At 32.6% G+C, this 16,680-nt stretch overlaps 1 protein-coding gene across 4 annotated transcripts in view; it reads left to right on the top strand.

The window, feature by feature from the left end:
* Positions 1-16,680, top strand: part of LOC145249717 (uncharacterized) — a 179,473-nt gene that overhangs the window by 111,219 nt on the left and 51,574 nt on the right. For all 4 annotated transcript variants that reach the window (XM_080111595.1, XM_080111596.1, XM_080111598.1 and 1 more), the window contains one exon: positions 10,605-10,664. The gene's annotated coding sequence lies outside the window, so the exon portion shown is untranslated. The remainder of the gene's footprint in view (positions 1-10,604; positions 10,665-16,680) is intronic.

The raw sequence follows: 16,680 nt of genomic DNA, 5'->3' as shown, positions 1-16,680 counted from the left end.
CAACCAAACCAAACACTACAAACTATCGATTGAAGATACAAAGAGTTTGAAGAATAAAAACCTTCTACAAAATAACTGGATGCAACATGAATATTATTTCCAAAATAACTGGATTCAGCATTAAATAACTTAAAAAGGGTTGATATACCATAAAACAAAACGACCAACCAAACCTTCCATGGTTTGCAGTCGTCCTGGAATTCTTCTTGCCATTAGATTCAAACAATGCCAGTTCAGAAGTGCACTTGAGGATTGTGAAATGCTGCTACAGTGTAGCAACATTTCACAATCTATGATATGGTGTATAATATATCGCCATAATATGACGTAATCTAAAGATTCAATTTTCACGTTAGCACTCAGTTGATTAAATTGCGAGAGAGAGAGAGAAGTTCCAATTGTGATGCCTCCTATTTTTATTCCGCCCAAAAGGATCAGAAGGATTGCAAATTGCATTGGTATTATGATTGAACTTACACATTCATGACCTGAAAGTTTCATCTCTGTTGTAGGTATTGACTGTGTAAGACTCTACGAAAGCCACTCCTGCCATGAACATGCGTCGGAAGCAGAGATGCTTCATGGAATTCCTGGCAAAAAGGGCATTAATAATGGTGTCTACTATGTAGAAGAATAAATTCTGGAGCACAAAAAGTCATTTTAATGGTACCACTCACGTCTTCGTAGTTCAACTTTTTTTGAGTTAAAAAGAAAATAGGAAGCTTTACTTGTTTGTTTGGTTTTTTGGTGGGAGGTGTTATTTTTGTTTTTTTAGAGATGGCAAACATTAAAATAAGTGGCACAAAAGTATATTTATTATTCAAATATGTGGTTTATTTGAAAGATTAATTTTTTGGCATTTATAATTTAAATACAATTTCAGGTATATGGCTCTTGCAGCTTGTGCATAATATGGCGTAATCTAAAGGTCCAATTTTCACAAACTTTACACATTATTACTAAGGCTGTATTTCAGCGTTAATATGTTGAATGTTGTCTTCCAACTGGTCTATTGTGTCTGGTTTATTAGCATCAAAATGAGAAGTTACATATCATCAAAGAAAATAATCTATTGTGATTAAATTGTACAAACTAGGTGGTCGGTTGTCAGGTCCATTTCATGAAATTATTAATTCATTAAATGTTTCAAAATGATTTCCAAAATAAATTTGCACAACTTACAAACACTGCTTGGGTGTCGGTCACTTTGTGATGAATTGCCAAACTAAGCTGAATTCAAAATAACCAGTAGTTGCCAAATCTGCAATTAAAAAAACAAAACAAAAATAGTTGCCAATTTAAAGTTTGCCGCTTCTTTAAAAAAAAGAAAGAAAAAAGGCTATATATATTGTGTGTGTGGTGATTGCCGCTTTTTTACTGTAAAGTGGCCTTACTTTTTTTAATCTAATTTTTTTATTATTTTATTTATTTTTTTTTTTTTCTGAAATAATCTGATAATTTTCTGGTCTCTGCAGATCACAACAAACAGCACAGGGCTATTACAGATGGGTGGTCAATCCTTGACAAACAAGACCATATTTTGCATACAGAACCTGGTATTCACAAATTTTCTCTTAATGAGAAATCATTTGGACTTTTTAAAAGCATACAAAATGACGATTTTATTTAGTCCGTTAATAAGTTCCTATTACACCATGAGTGTAGCAGACTTCCTATTACACCGCATGTTCAATAGATGAGTTACATATATAATTCTTCTAATTTGTTTAAAGCCACTTTTCCTTGGCTCGGACGTTTTCTAATATTACGCACGCTCACTCTCCACTTCTTGCAGTTCAGCGGTCTCCAAATTCCATCCTGTGCGGTCTTGTACACTTTGTGTATATATATATATATGTATATATGATTGCTGCATCTTTCCAGATGATCGCCGTCACATTGAGTTCTCCCAATCTTGCCGTCCATGCCATCTCAGATGACTCTGCACTTCCACCGCAGATTTGCACATCTTGAAGCAGATGTGACATACAATATAACACACACACACACACACACACACACACAAAGGAGTCACTGCTTATCAAGGCCCAGAGGCCACTTTAGGACAACGGTTAATGAGTGTACAGTAGTTAATGGGGCAATATCGTAGTAATCGTTAATAGTGGAAATTTGGTAAATTGGATTACTGAAGGGAATGGTTCATCAAGAACTTGTTTATGTTGGACTTGAAGATGGCCATATTGTAGTCAGTTGGAAAGCAGGGAAATAGAAGAGTTCCACGGGCGTACAGTTTTAAAAAAGGAGCTTTATTCATGGAATCTACGTTTAGATTTAGGCATAGATGAAGTGGAGGAAATTATTGATAATGGTTTCAGCTAGACGAGTGTTGAATTAATACAAAATTTATTAATTGTTGATCTTTGCTTTTTCATACCTAATTTATATATATATATATATATATATATATATATCGCAATACAGTTTCAAGTGCAAACATTGGTAAAATATAAGTGAAGTTCTCTTTGGTTTCAACTTGCGATATCTTTATTTTGTGGTTAGGTATTTTTGATAAAATTTAAATGCAAACAAAATTTAATCTTTTTTTTTTCTTTCTTTCTTTCTCTTGTGTCATTATTTTTATTTATTTAATTTTTTTTTTTTTTTTTCACCAACAATCTTCCAAAGCTCATTACTGGGTGGAAAAATGTCTTTTTAACCTTTTAATTTTTTATAAAACGAGCAAAGTCAAATTATTTAAACAATAACAAGTTTAATATAAACCTATATACGTATTTTTTTTTTTTTTTTTTTTTTTTTTACGAAGCTGTTTAATAAATATCTGAAGAAATGTGAATGTGTATACCTTCAAATCTTAACAGAAAATTTGGTGCATTTGTAGAATTCACTTAGTTTTTATATTTTTGTTTAAAATATGTACTCGTCACGGAACGATGATGTCATATTTCAAAAATCACGTAGGTTTGGCTAGTAACTTTTCTATTTGGTTAGTAAATGAAAATATGTAGTTCTCAAAGGTTAACTAAAGATAAATTTGTCTGTAAAATCATGTTTAACAAACAAAAAAGACCACTCATTGTTGGTTTTAATTTTTTATTAAATGATTTTAAAAAAAAAAATGTTCTGAAACTTGTTAAAACAAAATATTCATACAATACTTTTTTTTTTTTTTTTCACAACTTTGGCCTCTTGGAAAATTGCTTTTCTTTGCTTCAAATCTAGAAGTGGAGTGCTTTGTATGTGTGTTTCATTTAACAGCTTCATCTGTATTGTTCAATGAACACATTTCATAAATGAAATGTTCATCTTCTAAGCAGATTGTATTTCTATCTAAATCTGGTGGGGGTATGCATTTACTATTAAATGAAAAAAAATCTTATTTGATCTCTAATGTGGTGTAAATCATATTACGAAGATTCGATGTATTAGCTGTTGAAATGAATTTTTATATGAACAAATTTGTGCTCTCGTGTCTTTTTTTGCACATTTATTCGAATTTTGGCGAATGTTTAAAGTTGGTTTCATCTAATAATTATTTCGTCCATTCTGATTTTTTTTCTCATCCATCGCAGTGATGCTACATTCGTAAGGAATTTTTATTTTTTTAAATTTTTTTTTTTTTTAATTCGCCCTTTTTAATGATGCATTGTGAAAATTAAGTTCTTATCCAATATACAACAGACAACAATTTCCGAACGAACTTTGAACAGTTATAATTCGGTGGATAATTCGAGCTACCAAAATAAATTTTGTACCATTGTTTTAGCAAAGATCTACGTGGCCACATTAAAGGTTTTTTTGTTTTGGTTTTTGGTTTTTTTGGTTTTTAGATATAATGAAAAGAAAATGTCAGTTTGAATACTACTTTTTTTCTTCTTGCTTTGTAAGGGTAGGGCTGTTCATATTGTGATATATTGAACTACTTTATCAGATATGATGGTCTCAACTATTTGCACCCCCCTTCTTCCTTATTGAACATACAAAAATATTGTCATTATTAACAGAGTGAGAGCTTATCATTACTGATAGCCAGTGGTAAGAAGTAGGGGGGGGGGGTATCGTATGTGTATCTTTGTTTGGCATCTTTTGTAGTTAAAGCCTGCTGTTACTGCTGTAGCAGCAGCAATGTTGTAATAATTGGTAATAATAATGGCTGTAGTAAACACATGTGCTTGCACACACAACACACACATGTATTCATCCTTTCCTCATCTTTCTCCTCCCACTCCCACTTAATTGCTTAGCCTCCTCCTTTTCAGTATCCTCCTCCTGGTCTTGGTTTAACTCTGAAAACAAGAAAATAGAAGAAATACATTGAATTATGAGCTTAATAATATTTCGAAATAAAGAGGGGGGGGGGGTCATAGTTGTTTTTTCTTGTAATGATGTAAGCCGTCACTATCAATGACAGCTTATTGTAAACTCTTCTTTACTAATATGTTAAGAGATAATAACCCCCTCCCTCTCTCTCTTTCTTTTTTCTTTCTCTATCTCTCTTTTCTTTCTCTATCTCTTTCTTCTTCCTTTCTCCTCTTCTTCCTTTCACCTCTTTCTTCTTCCTTTCTCCTCTTTCTTCTTCTTTTCTCCTCTTTCTTCTTCCTTTCTCCTCTCTCTTCTTCCTTTCTCCTCTCTCTTCTTCCTTTCTCCTCTCTCTTCTTCCTTTCTCCTCTCTCTTCTTCCTTTCTCCTCTCTCTTCTTCCTTTCTCCTCTCTCTCTTTCTTCTTTCTTGCTCTTCTTTCTCTTTCTCATTCCTTTCTCTTCTCTCTTTTTCCTTTCTCCCTTTTGTTCTTTCTTTCTCCTTTCTCTTTGCACTCTTTTTCCCTTTCTCTTTGCACTCTTTTTCCCTTTCTCTTTCTTCGTTTTTTTCATCTATCATTTTCTCATCAATGAATTCCAAAATTTACTTACTGTATGTCACATATACATTTTTAAAATATTTATAAAAACGAAATATCTCTCTCCAAAGAAACCGTTATTATATATTAATACTTATGATTTATCAAATGTTCCACATTTGTTAAACAAAAAAATAAAAATTTCAAAGAAACTATGTATTCATCCATACAAAGTTATTTCTCTTGGATTAGACCAGAAAAAAAAATGGAAGCGGATGCACACCTTATGTGCTTGACAGCTTTTACATCAACTCACACACCTGAATATTTCAGGCACTAGGGAGCATGGTAGACTTGGCTTGAGTGTGTACGAAGTGATTTGACTGCATGCAACCCAATTAATGGATCAGATCACAGAAAGAAATGTTGTCTAGTGTTACTCATGTCTGGAACATGTGCTACACTTTAAATACCAAAATCGGATGATGTTGATGATGATGAAGTAAACGACTTAATTTTTCAAGCTTTTAGGCAAAGCGCCATCTTGTTTTAAACATGGTTGAAATTTACAAAATGAAAAATACACACCACCAACCTCACCACCCTCCAAAAAATTGAATTTTGAGATAAATTTCTGCAGATTCGTGTTTAATATGTAATAATTACTTTTATTCCCGGGCAATACCAGATGTGTTAATTTAGTATAATTTTTTATTTATACAAATCTTTTTGGGCTTTTTCGAACACATGTTTATTAGGTTAAGTTTCTTCGGGCCTAGTTATGATGAAAAATAAATAGGAAAATGGTTTTGACAAGAAACTTTCAGAAAACATGATCATGTGATTTTAATCATCCAATTGATTGTCTCCGTTTCTCTTTTTGCACGTATGCAACCGAAAATGCTTGCGTAAAAAACAAAATTAATACTAAATGTATAGCTCTGCTTGTTATCGTTGAGTACTATTATAGAAACGTGCCCAAGATTCATTCCTAAATTCTTGTATGATCTGTCTGAAGATACTGGCTTCCTGGCCAAAAATGCACCAAACATTGATACTATTGCTTATTTTTGTCCCCTGACTAAAGGAAGGTGGACCTGTAAATTCACCTTCGTCCGTTCATCTATCTGCACTTTTCTCGATAACTACGCCTTGAAATGTTCCGCAAACATTAAACATGATATGAGTTAACAAGTAACAGAACGGATTTTCCGGGAAAACTTTGGTTGCCCCCCCCCCTTCCCGGTTTGCCTTTCGGGTTAAAAATGGCTAAAATTGACACTTTTGTGCTTATTAAAAAAAAAAAAATTGATGCCTTGGATTTTTATAAAACTTTCTGAAAAGTTGTAACTAACAGATTTCTATATAATTTTGTTTGTCTATACTTCACGATAACTCTTGGGTGTCCCCTAAGGGCTCTTTTAGGGATAATAAAAACTCCATTTTTGGGACTATTTTACCATATTTGTTCAAAATTTTCTGTGTGTGTCCATTTAGTTTTGCATGATGCTGAACTCAAATTTAAATATGTTATGGTTTTGGCAGAACTCAAATTTACATATGTTAAGACTGCACCGTTTGTTCATTTTCACCAAGATTTGATGTCCCCTGGGGACTTTTGGGCTAAATGGGGGGGGGGGGGTCAATGCTGAACTTATTTTTTTTTATGCCTTGTTCACTGCACTCACGGGGGACCATGCATGCTTCTCTATTTTTTTTTGCCTTTCCCTTTGTCAAACTCAATCATGTTCTGCAAAGTTAAAAACAAAAACAATTTTCCTCTATAAAACAACTAAGTAAACACCACGAATAAATATTTGAAGATATAAAGAATTTGAAGCATAAAAACTTTTTTTCTGAAATAACTGGATTCCGCATTAAATAACCCGAAAAGGGTTGATATACCGTGCCTGATCTAGTCGAGTACTCACCATGGTGCACAGGGAAGCAAGCTTCACATGCCTTCCCACTGTGACTTAGTCCACAATAAATTGTAGTCTACATTGCACTGTAGAGAACCTACTGTTGATTTTATATTATTTTTATAAAATAGCTTGAATTAAAGTTTAAAATGTAAAAGTCAAGTATCATGGTTCAATTGTGTTCTGAACAGAAGCATTCATTTCGAAAACACCCATCTTATCAAAGAACCTACTGTTGATTTTATAGGCTGGGCCTTTCTGCTTGTGCATTGATTAAACTTCTCAAATGCATTTGTGATTTTAGGCTCTCTTAGAATGTTGACTTTTTTCAAAAGTGGACTGCTCCTTCTTTTAATCACTTATTAGTTTTTGATATTTATCCGAGGTATTCCAGTACAATATTTAACAATGCCAGAAACATAAGTACATTTGTATGAAATTCCAAAAAATTCAACCGAGCCATTTTTGGAGTCCATTCATACATACAAAGTGCATTTTATATATAAGTAGATATCACCCCACCCCCCTTTCATGGATCAGTTCTTCATTTTTTAGGTCAGGAGTCGAATTTTTTAAAACTAAATCAGATTATTTATTTATTTATTTGCAGATTGTTATCCTCATCTTCATACTTATTTCATAACGTTTCGACCAACTATTCCTCTGGCCTTCATCAGGTGGTTTATACCATTCGGTACGGACCCGACTATGAAAGACCAGATAAGAAAGGAAAACTTAGATTTATAAGAACAAAAAATCCAACCTTAATCACCCTTCTGGGTCCGTGGTGCAGTGGATAGATGTTGAATCTCTACGGTTCCAGGTAAGCCTTATCTGGAAATAGCGGTTTCAATCCTACTTAAAGCCGGCTAGAGGATTAGTTGGCCAAAATGTGGTGAGACGACAACAACTATGGAAGGCAGTAATTAATGAGGATACAGTTAAGAGAGACTCAGCATTCCTATCCTGTCACGATTAACAACCACCTGATGAAGGCCAGAGGATTAGTTGGCCGAAACCTTGCGAAATGACTGAAGATGAGGATAACAGTCTGCAAAAAAAAAAAAAAAAATATACAAATTATTCATCTAAAGATTCCAATAAAATCATATACATCAGATATTTTTTTTTTCTCTCCAGTTGTCTATTTCTATTTATAGTTTTGAGATTAATACTAGGGTCCTGAACTTGTGAGTTAAGGATTATTTGGATTGTTCAAACTCCCAAGTTTAACAAGATACACCCGAAAGAAGGTCAAAGGTTACATCGACTGAAACATTGTACAAATGATACTCAATATGAGAACATTAGTCCGAAGAATCCAAATTAAACAAATAAGTTTTTATTCGTATTATTTGGATTCATTGGACTACTGTTCTTATGTTGAGTGTCATTTGCACAATGTTTCAGTTGATGTAACCTCCGACCTTCTTCAGGTGTATCATGTCAAACTCCAGAATTTCAAGCAGAACTCTTTATTTACTTCACGGGGGTAGCATGCTCTTGTTCCATCAGCCATGACTGGATAGAGGTCTTAAATAATTCGCAATTGTATTTTTCTGTTGCTTACACTGAGGATTAAACCTTCAACCTTCAGGAGGATATCACTTTTTACAATTGACTTTTCCAAGTACTCTAACCACAAGATACACCTGAAGAAGGTCGGAGGTTACATCAACCGAAACATTGTGAAAATGATACTCAAGATGAGAACAGTAGTCCAAATAATACAAATAACCAATCCTTATCTCAAAAATTAAGAAACATAAGTTTTATTCTATTTCTAAAAATCTACTTTAGAAAATCATATCTTGCAGTCCAACTGGTCATGATGTCACTAATTTGGGGGGTTTGGGGGGCCAACCTTTAGTCATTCCTTGGTCTACTATGAGTCAAAGTACCTATTAGGGTTCCATCTATGGATTAAACCATTTATAGACTATTCATTTATTACAAATTACAAGGAGCATTCCAAAAGTAATGTTTTCTATTTGTATTCCACCTAAATGGATCAGAGGGGATTGCAAATTCATGGCCTGAAAGTATCATCTCTTTGTTGCAGATACTGACAGTGTGTGACTCTAAGAAAGCAAACCCCGTTGTATCATTGTTGTGTGTCAAAAACAGAGATATGTCATTGAATTTCTGACAAAAGTGCATTGAGAATGGTGGTGACTATGTAGAAAAATAAATTCTAGCGCACAGGTTCTTTTAATGGTACCTTTACTGTTTTCATAGCTCTTCAATTTTTCGAGTCAAAAAAATAGGAGTCTTTACTTTAGAGCAACTCTTATATAACAAAGCGCACACCAGATACCTATACACAGCCATCATTGCTGGCAAAAGTTCATTGAGAATGTTGATGACTGTATAAATATAAATTCAGAACCACATAAGATCCCTCGTTTTAATGGTACCACTCCTGTTTTCGTAGCTCTTCAACTTTTGGATGTCAAAAATAGGCTTTACTTTTGGAACAACCTTCGTATATTACTTATGACATTGCCCGGTCATAAAATATGCATAAATATTATTTTGATTAATGCAGGGCTATGACAACAGCATATTCTTTTCATTGTTTTGACTCCGACACAGGCACATTTAATCAATCGAGAACCACATCACTCTATATAAAAACATATAAGATATCAACGGATACACACTCGAGAGTCAAAATAATGGAAAGAATATGCTGTTGTCCTAGCCCTACTTATTATAAACAGAAATACCGTAGGTATTATACATAACGTTAAATTCCTTTTAAATAAAATAAAGTAAAAAAAAAAAAAAAAATGGAAAGAAACTGAGGCAGGTGCATGCGAGTATTATGTTTTTCTAAACAGTTCAGTTCTTGTAAGTAAAAAGAAAAAAATACTTGAGCTGAGATTGAAACCAAAATCTTAAAACAGAGAGTCAAATACTATAACCATTAGACCAGCTTGCCATGATCTTTTAAAACATGTTTTCAAACCTACTTATTCTTAACATAAGCTGGTATGTTTCACAACCGTGCATGCACAGTTATAAAGTAGTTGGCAAACAGATAAAAAAAAAAATTAAAAAATAAAAACAAGTACCAATTGTTCGATTTTGACCCCTTAGGAGCCCCTTTTTTTTTCCGGATGAAAACTGATTAAAAAGTTTTTCACATGTCTGAATACCCTATATACAAAATTTCAAGTCTGTAGATCAAAAATTTGTTAAGTATATAGGTTGAGAATTGTTCTCTCACACACACACACATTCTCACTTTTATAGATATATAATTAAATATATATAGATATATAATTTTGAATGGTGATACTCGGCATATATAGCAGTCGGTTATAGGTACAAATAGCTATGAAGTTTTATGTTAATTCGTGTCTAATGGAGTAAGAGTGAAATGTTACACTCATCCCTATCATATAAATTTTTTGTCCAATTGAAAATTAGTGCTACTAAATCAGGCTGTCTGAATAAATTAGCTTCCTGACCTAAAATGGTGTTATTTTTTTTTCTTTTCCCTTTGTGAGACTCAATCATGTCCTGTAAAGGCAAAAAAAAAAAAAAAAAAAAAATTTTTCTACAAAATAACACAACTAAACAAAAGGAATAATTATTTCAATATATTAAAAAAAACTTAAAGCATAAAAACTTTTTCTTTTTTTTTCTTCTTCTTCTCCCCCCCCCCCCCCGATTCTGCATTAAATAACCTGAGAAAGGTTTATATGCCGTAAAACAAAACAAACTCTTTTGTATAATTTTTTTTTAGATTTTATTATTATTCAACAAGAGTAATGAAAGTTTATAATTGACTTATTTTAAATGAAAACATACTTGGATATTTAAAACTATTTTAACAGATTTTAAAATTTGTCTTTTGTAGGCTAAAAATTTGTGGAAAAAATACTGGATTAGACCACATTCCGGTCTTGAAATTTTATTGGTAAGTGAATTTTCTTCATTCCTATACACAATACTAAAATAAAAGTAAATTTGAATATTTTATATCCATCACATACATGTAGATGCAATCAGTTTACTTCTTGGCTGAAGAATTTGGATTCAAGGTTTTGTCAATATCTTTTCTGTAGATGGTAAACTGAGTTTTTTAAAAGATCTGACTTTTGTTTCTGACCATTTTTTTTTATTTTTTTTTCTCGCAAGTAAAGATTTAGGTTCTTGTCCAGAATTCCCCCTATATTAAAAAAAAAAAAAAAAAAAAAATCTGCATGACATACATACAACAACAGTAGACAGTTTGGGTGAAGAGGATTGTTAAATAAAAAAGTTGTAGTAGGCAGGCAGGCTCGAACCCGTAATGCAAAGGAATGGAAAAATAAAACGTAACATCATGGCTGATGCGTCCATGGTGCAAGCAGAAGTTGAGAGCATTGAAATTAAGCGTAGTCAATCCAACGGAAAAGATGACTTGGGGAAAATGTTGACAAGAAAAGCGACCCTTTTTTGTACAAAACTGCCCAGTTGAGGGTGAAGGAATGAATGTTTTTGGCCAATTTTTCGATATTTGTTGTTTGAAGGATCAACGTTTATAACAATACCGTTCTTGTGAGGATCCGTCGCACATGTCAAAAGTTTTTGTGAGACAAACACACACACACACACATACACACACACTTGCTCTTTATATATTAGACTTGCAGGGGTGGCCAGCGTTGCCCGGGTGTTTTGTCAGTGTAAAAAAAAAAAAAAAAGTTTTGCTTAGGAGGTAGACTCAAACCAGAAGCCTTGAGGCTAAGGCGGAAAAAAAGTGACACGTTACCGCGACATTAAGCGAGCAGAGAAGTGAGAATGGGTGAAATTAAACATTTAAAAAAGCAGGTGGTTAAACGAACGTCAACGTCTGGTTTTCTAGGTCAAACATCACGCCATAGAGAAATTAAATCACTGCGCGAATTTTGTAATATAAAAGTCGCTCAAATAAAATATAAAGACGACTTCGTTTTGTAAATCGGAGATATTATAATCTAGGGAGTATATAAAAAGTTGTAAGAATGAGTGACCCCCCCCCCCCAAAAAAAAAAGCCTTTGGCAGACATACAAAAATTGCACACACACTAGCAAACACACACATACACACACACATTTTCGCTTTTATATATTAGATTTATAGCATTTCCGTTTTGAATAAAGACAGGCATATTTTTCACACTGGTAAGAATTTAATGGTTTCTTTTAATTATTTGAACTACTATGCAACCATTGCCAGTTATATTTTGGACAATGTAACTTCCACTCTTCGCCAATGTTTATTCATTTTTTTTTTTTTTTATGTTTATGGAATCAATAGTTTTTTTGTTTTTAATGGACAAGGTCTTAAAAAAATTTTATGGAATACATTGTGAAAATCAAGGCTCAAATCCAATTTCAACTCTTTAAAGGAGTGAATTTTTCCTGACTCTTACCCAAACAACACAACTCTGGTTCCCACATTATACTGGGTTTCATGCACTTATGAGACATTTATCTGGTGTTGTTTCTGTTCTTGTTTAATCCTATATTCTTAATTTATTGCATTCTGCAATTTACAAAATAACGTTTTTAAAAATACTGTTTCATTGGTTTTCAAAACATTTTTTTTTCTGTTGTAAACTTGAGAACAATTAGTATGTGTGTGTGATAAACTTTAGTATTTTTGATCTAAGACGGAAACAAACATCTGGTTGGTGTTCTCTGTCGAATCCTGTTCATTTTTTTTTTTCTGTCTGCATGTTAGTACACACTTGAGGAAACAGGAACAGAATTTTAAAGTGCAGCAGTTTCGGGAAAGAAACTGTCAAAGTAGAATGCTCTAAAAAATCAGGGGTCTCTACAGTGAAAGAGTGGGATTTTGCTGTTTGCGTTTGCTCGTTTAGTTAGGAGTATTTATGTTGTGAGGAGAGAGGAGCATCAGTGCTACGAGTTTTTTTGTCTCTCTTGTTAATTTTTTTTTATTTTCTTCTAGTAAATATAATAATATGAGGAATTTAAGAGCAACAACTATGCCATTATTTGCTTCTAATTTTTGGTTTATTTTTTTTCCCCTGCAATAATTTCCAGTTTTGCCTCACCCCTGTAGTTGTAGTGGACCTAGAAAACACAAACGTCCGTTCATTTTGACATCTTAAACACAAGAAAATAGAATCGATCTCGTTTCTCTGTGACATACTTCCTCTCGTGACATAGTCATGATTCTAGTTAAGTTCTAGAAAAGTTAATTTCATGAAATTGCTTACTCTAACCCTGTGTGGATAATTACCATTCTCAATATTATTTTTGCAAATCCGTCTTTCATCTTGCTATACTTTACTGTAACTAATGAAAATATCAAGTTTTAAAAATGACATTGATCAAGTATTATTTTTAAATAAATCAAATTTTATGATTATCCAAGAAGTGAATTGTCTTGTCTACCATTTTGGAAAAAAAAATCTCAAAAGAAAAAACAAGAAAGATAACACTGCAATAATTCATATTTATGCTTTAATACCTACAAATTCTCATTAATTGCTTAAAATTGAACCTCTTTATAAAAGCTAAAACTATTTGATCAATTTATATGATTTTTGCAATATGATATTTTTGTTTTGTCATGGGTATCTACATCATACAAGTTTTTCTTTATTTTTGTTTGTTAATATAGGCGAAAGAATTGAATTTTCCACTATTCTAGCCATATGCTTACTCTAGCCCTGTGTGTATGATTACCATTGTCAGCATTATTTCGACACATCTTTAATCTTGCTAATTTTTTCTATAAATAGATATTATCAATTAAAACCTAGTACAGAAACTTTGTTTTGACCTTTGTTCTCTTCATAAATCCTGACCTTTGATCTCTATGACCTTGCCTCTCACATCAATACATCATCATGCTGTCTTATTAAATGAAGAGAACAGATTAAAGATAAAAGGCTTAAATTTTAATTGCAGGCACGCCCACATATGCTATACCTGCTATGGCATTATGATGCTTATAGTTATTGCTGTTAAGAGAGTCTGACTTCTGCATAGAACTTATGAAGATTGTGCCTCAGGGCTGTCTGGTTTGTTTGAAGTTCTTTGTTACGTTTTCAATAACAAAATAAAGTTTTTTTAATACAAACCTACGTTCTTTGTACATGTGGGATATTTATATGCACGTATCTGACATCGCCACTTGTCTTCATCATCGTTTCCCCTAGTGGCTGCCGTAGAAATAAGCTTCTTTTCATGAAGAAAGAGAAAACAAGGAGATGTTCGCTGAGAGTTGGAGAGAATTGACTCGGGAGAAAGAGAAACTAATGTTCTCTTAGCTGATTATTTTTTATTTCGTAACTTAGTTGAAACGACTAACGCACACGGATAGGAATATTGGTGAAACATTTTGCTTAAATTATAAACATATTTTGTACATTATTGGCCGTATGCCTTTTGCAACACATGGCAAACACACAATGGGGTGGTTCTACAGGCAGACAGATTTGAAAACCTTTGTTTTCTTGGCTCAAAAAATCGTGATGCCATTCGTCATCGTTCAAATTATACCTTTGTTTTGTCTACAGTTTGACCTGCTGCCCCTGCCTCAATTTTACACGATCCGTCTCTGAGAATGATTCTGTTTTGCAGATTAGGGTAGTCATAACATGCACTAAACATGGCCTTTGTCAAAATTCAAACTACCTGACTTAATCGCCACAGACGTAGTGTCCTTAATATGTAACACTCATTAGTTATATACAAAATTGCAGGTTTTTACCCCCAAACATCAGAACAATGAGGCGCAGTGGTTGACTGCCGCAGAAGCAATGTTGTCACTTTCACTTTGTTGATTTGTGGTTCACCGCTAACACTTCTTCACTTACCACACATAGAGGCAGACATGATCTGAAGAAGACAGATCCCAATGCCAATTCTTCCTGGATTTTCACCTGAGCTCTCTTACGTAAGATTGCAGCCCTAATAATGCTTGGTGCTAGGCCTGTCTGCTATGAGTGACTCTGCCTAAACCAGAATTCTGTGAGCATCAACCCCCTACTATAATGAGGAAAGACTGGATTTTAGGGGTGGTAGACTCGTTATGACTTGTAGCATCTGTCAGTTCCATTTATAGATTAAATAAAATTCATCATTTATGTTAGAGCTTTTTTTTGACAGCGCTCAGAGATGAACAACAAGAAAGCTTTTTAGTAAGGAGCAAAGTGTAGTATTTGTTTTCATTATACGATTTCTGTCTTCTGTCTGTGATGGAGAAATCCTAGATTGAGGCAATTTTTGTTTTTGTTACTATCCCATTTTTGCAGAGTCTAACTCTGCCCTTGTGGGGAGGCAAGTAAATAGATATTTGCAGAACACTATGTAATTTACTTTCTTTTTAAACTTCTGCTATTTTGTGTGGTTGAAGTTCTGTCAACTGTTTAAGTCTGGTTAAGATTTTGTGAAAAAGGTGATATGAATTTTTGTATAAGTGCTTTTTTTTTTTGAGATTGACATGCTGAACATTTTGGGATTAAAATCAAGTTAGTATTACGCATGGAATCTGGAAAAAAACACATTTTAAATGAGTAAATAAGCTAGTGTTATCGGCTTATTTCCTAGATGATGCTATGTTTAATCGGACACCATATTAGTTATAAGCCAATGTACTAATTTAAAATCTTTTTTTATTAATACGTAATACTAACCTGGTTTTAACTCTTAAAACATTCAACACATCATGTTTTCAAAAAAAAAAAAAAAAAAAAAAAAAAAAAAGCATGACCTGACTCCAATTTAAACCTTTACTGTTAATATTTCATGACTTTATAGTTTAATCCTGAAACTTTTGAATAAATTGTCAACTTAAAATAAATACCATCATTAATAATTTGATAAAATACGAATAAAATCAGCAAACAAACTATTAAACTATATATCTATTTTTGTTTCGTTGAATGAAATATTTGTTAAAGAAAACGTTTCTATATCTTCGGAATTTAGTTTAGGTGGTGGGATGGCTTTTAAAAGTAAAAGAAAAGATAACCCTCCCCCTCAGAGTGATTTTGTTTTGGTATACGAGTAATGCCAATCAATGCCCGAACACTAGTTGATGGCATTTTGCCAATATTTTTTTATATTATGAATAAAAATAGTTTTATAAATATGTGCATGTATATATATATATATATATATATATATATATATATATATATATATATATATATAGGCTAACAGGTACTACACCTTGCCCAAGGGTGACCTGAAGCTATGCAAGGCAGAGGCGTTCATCTCCCTGAGGTAGTAGGTTACCCGCATACCCAACATGTATATATATATATGTATGTGTATGTATGTGTACATAATTATAATATATAAAAAAAGAGAAAAAAAAATATATATATATATGTGTGTGTGTGTTTTCAAAAATACATGAAAATAATTGAACAATCAACAATAAAGCAAGGGAAAGCTGGTCTTCTTCTGTCAAGAAGTGACAATCACCATATATATGTATGTATATATGCATGCACATATCTTTATATGTTTTATCTAATGAATAATCATATAATTTTATTTTTGTTCGACTTTTAAAATGTGTAAAACAAAATATGCATCAAGTTCGATTGAAATCAAAATTACAACACAATTTTATGAAAATAAACATTTTACCTGTTTGAAATTTATAAATTTACAACTTGAATTTTATATAAATTTCAAGCAAGTAAAATATTTGTTGAAAATAAACAAATTACAAAGCAATTTGTTTATTTTCATAATATTGCATTGTAATTTGGCTTTCAAGCGCACCTGATGCATATTTTATTTTATTCAAATTAAACCAACGCCTCTGTAATGGAACTCGCATCCCTGGCTTTAAAATGTGTGCATTTTCAGATCTATAAATAATCACTGACATTATTACGTCGATCTTTTAGACTCTTGCCATTCTGCGGTTCTTATCCAGAATGCCACCTATATTAAAAATAAATAAATTTAAAAAAAAA

Source organism: Euprymna scolopes, chromosome 28, assembly GCF_053919585.1.
Source record: "Euprymna scolopes isolate OS-2025 chromosome 28, ASM5391958v1, whole genome shotgun sequence".
Classification (NCBI taxonomy): domain Eukaryota; kingdom Metazoa; phylum Mollusca; class Cephalopoda; order Sepiida; family Sepiolidae; genus Euprymna; species Euprymna scolopes.
The sequence above is the reverse complement of the archived record's forward strand: the minus strand, read 5'-3'. Positions and strand labels throughout refer to the sequence as shown.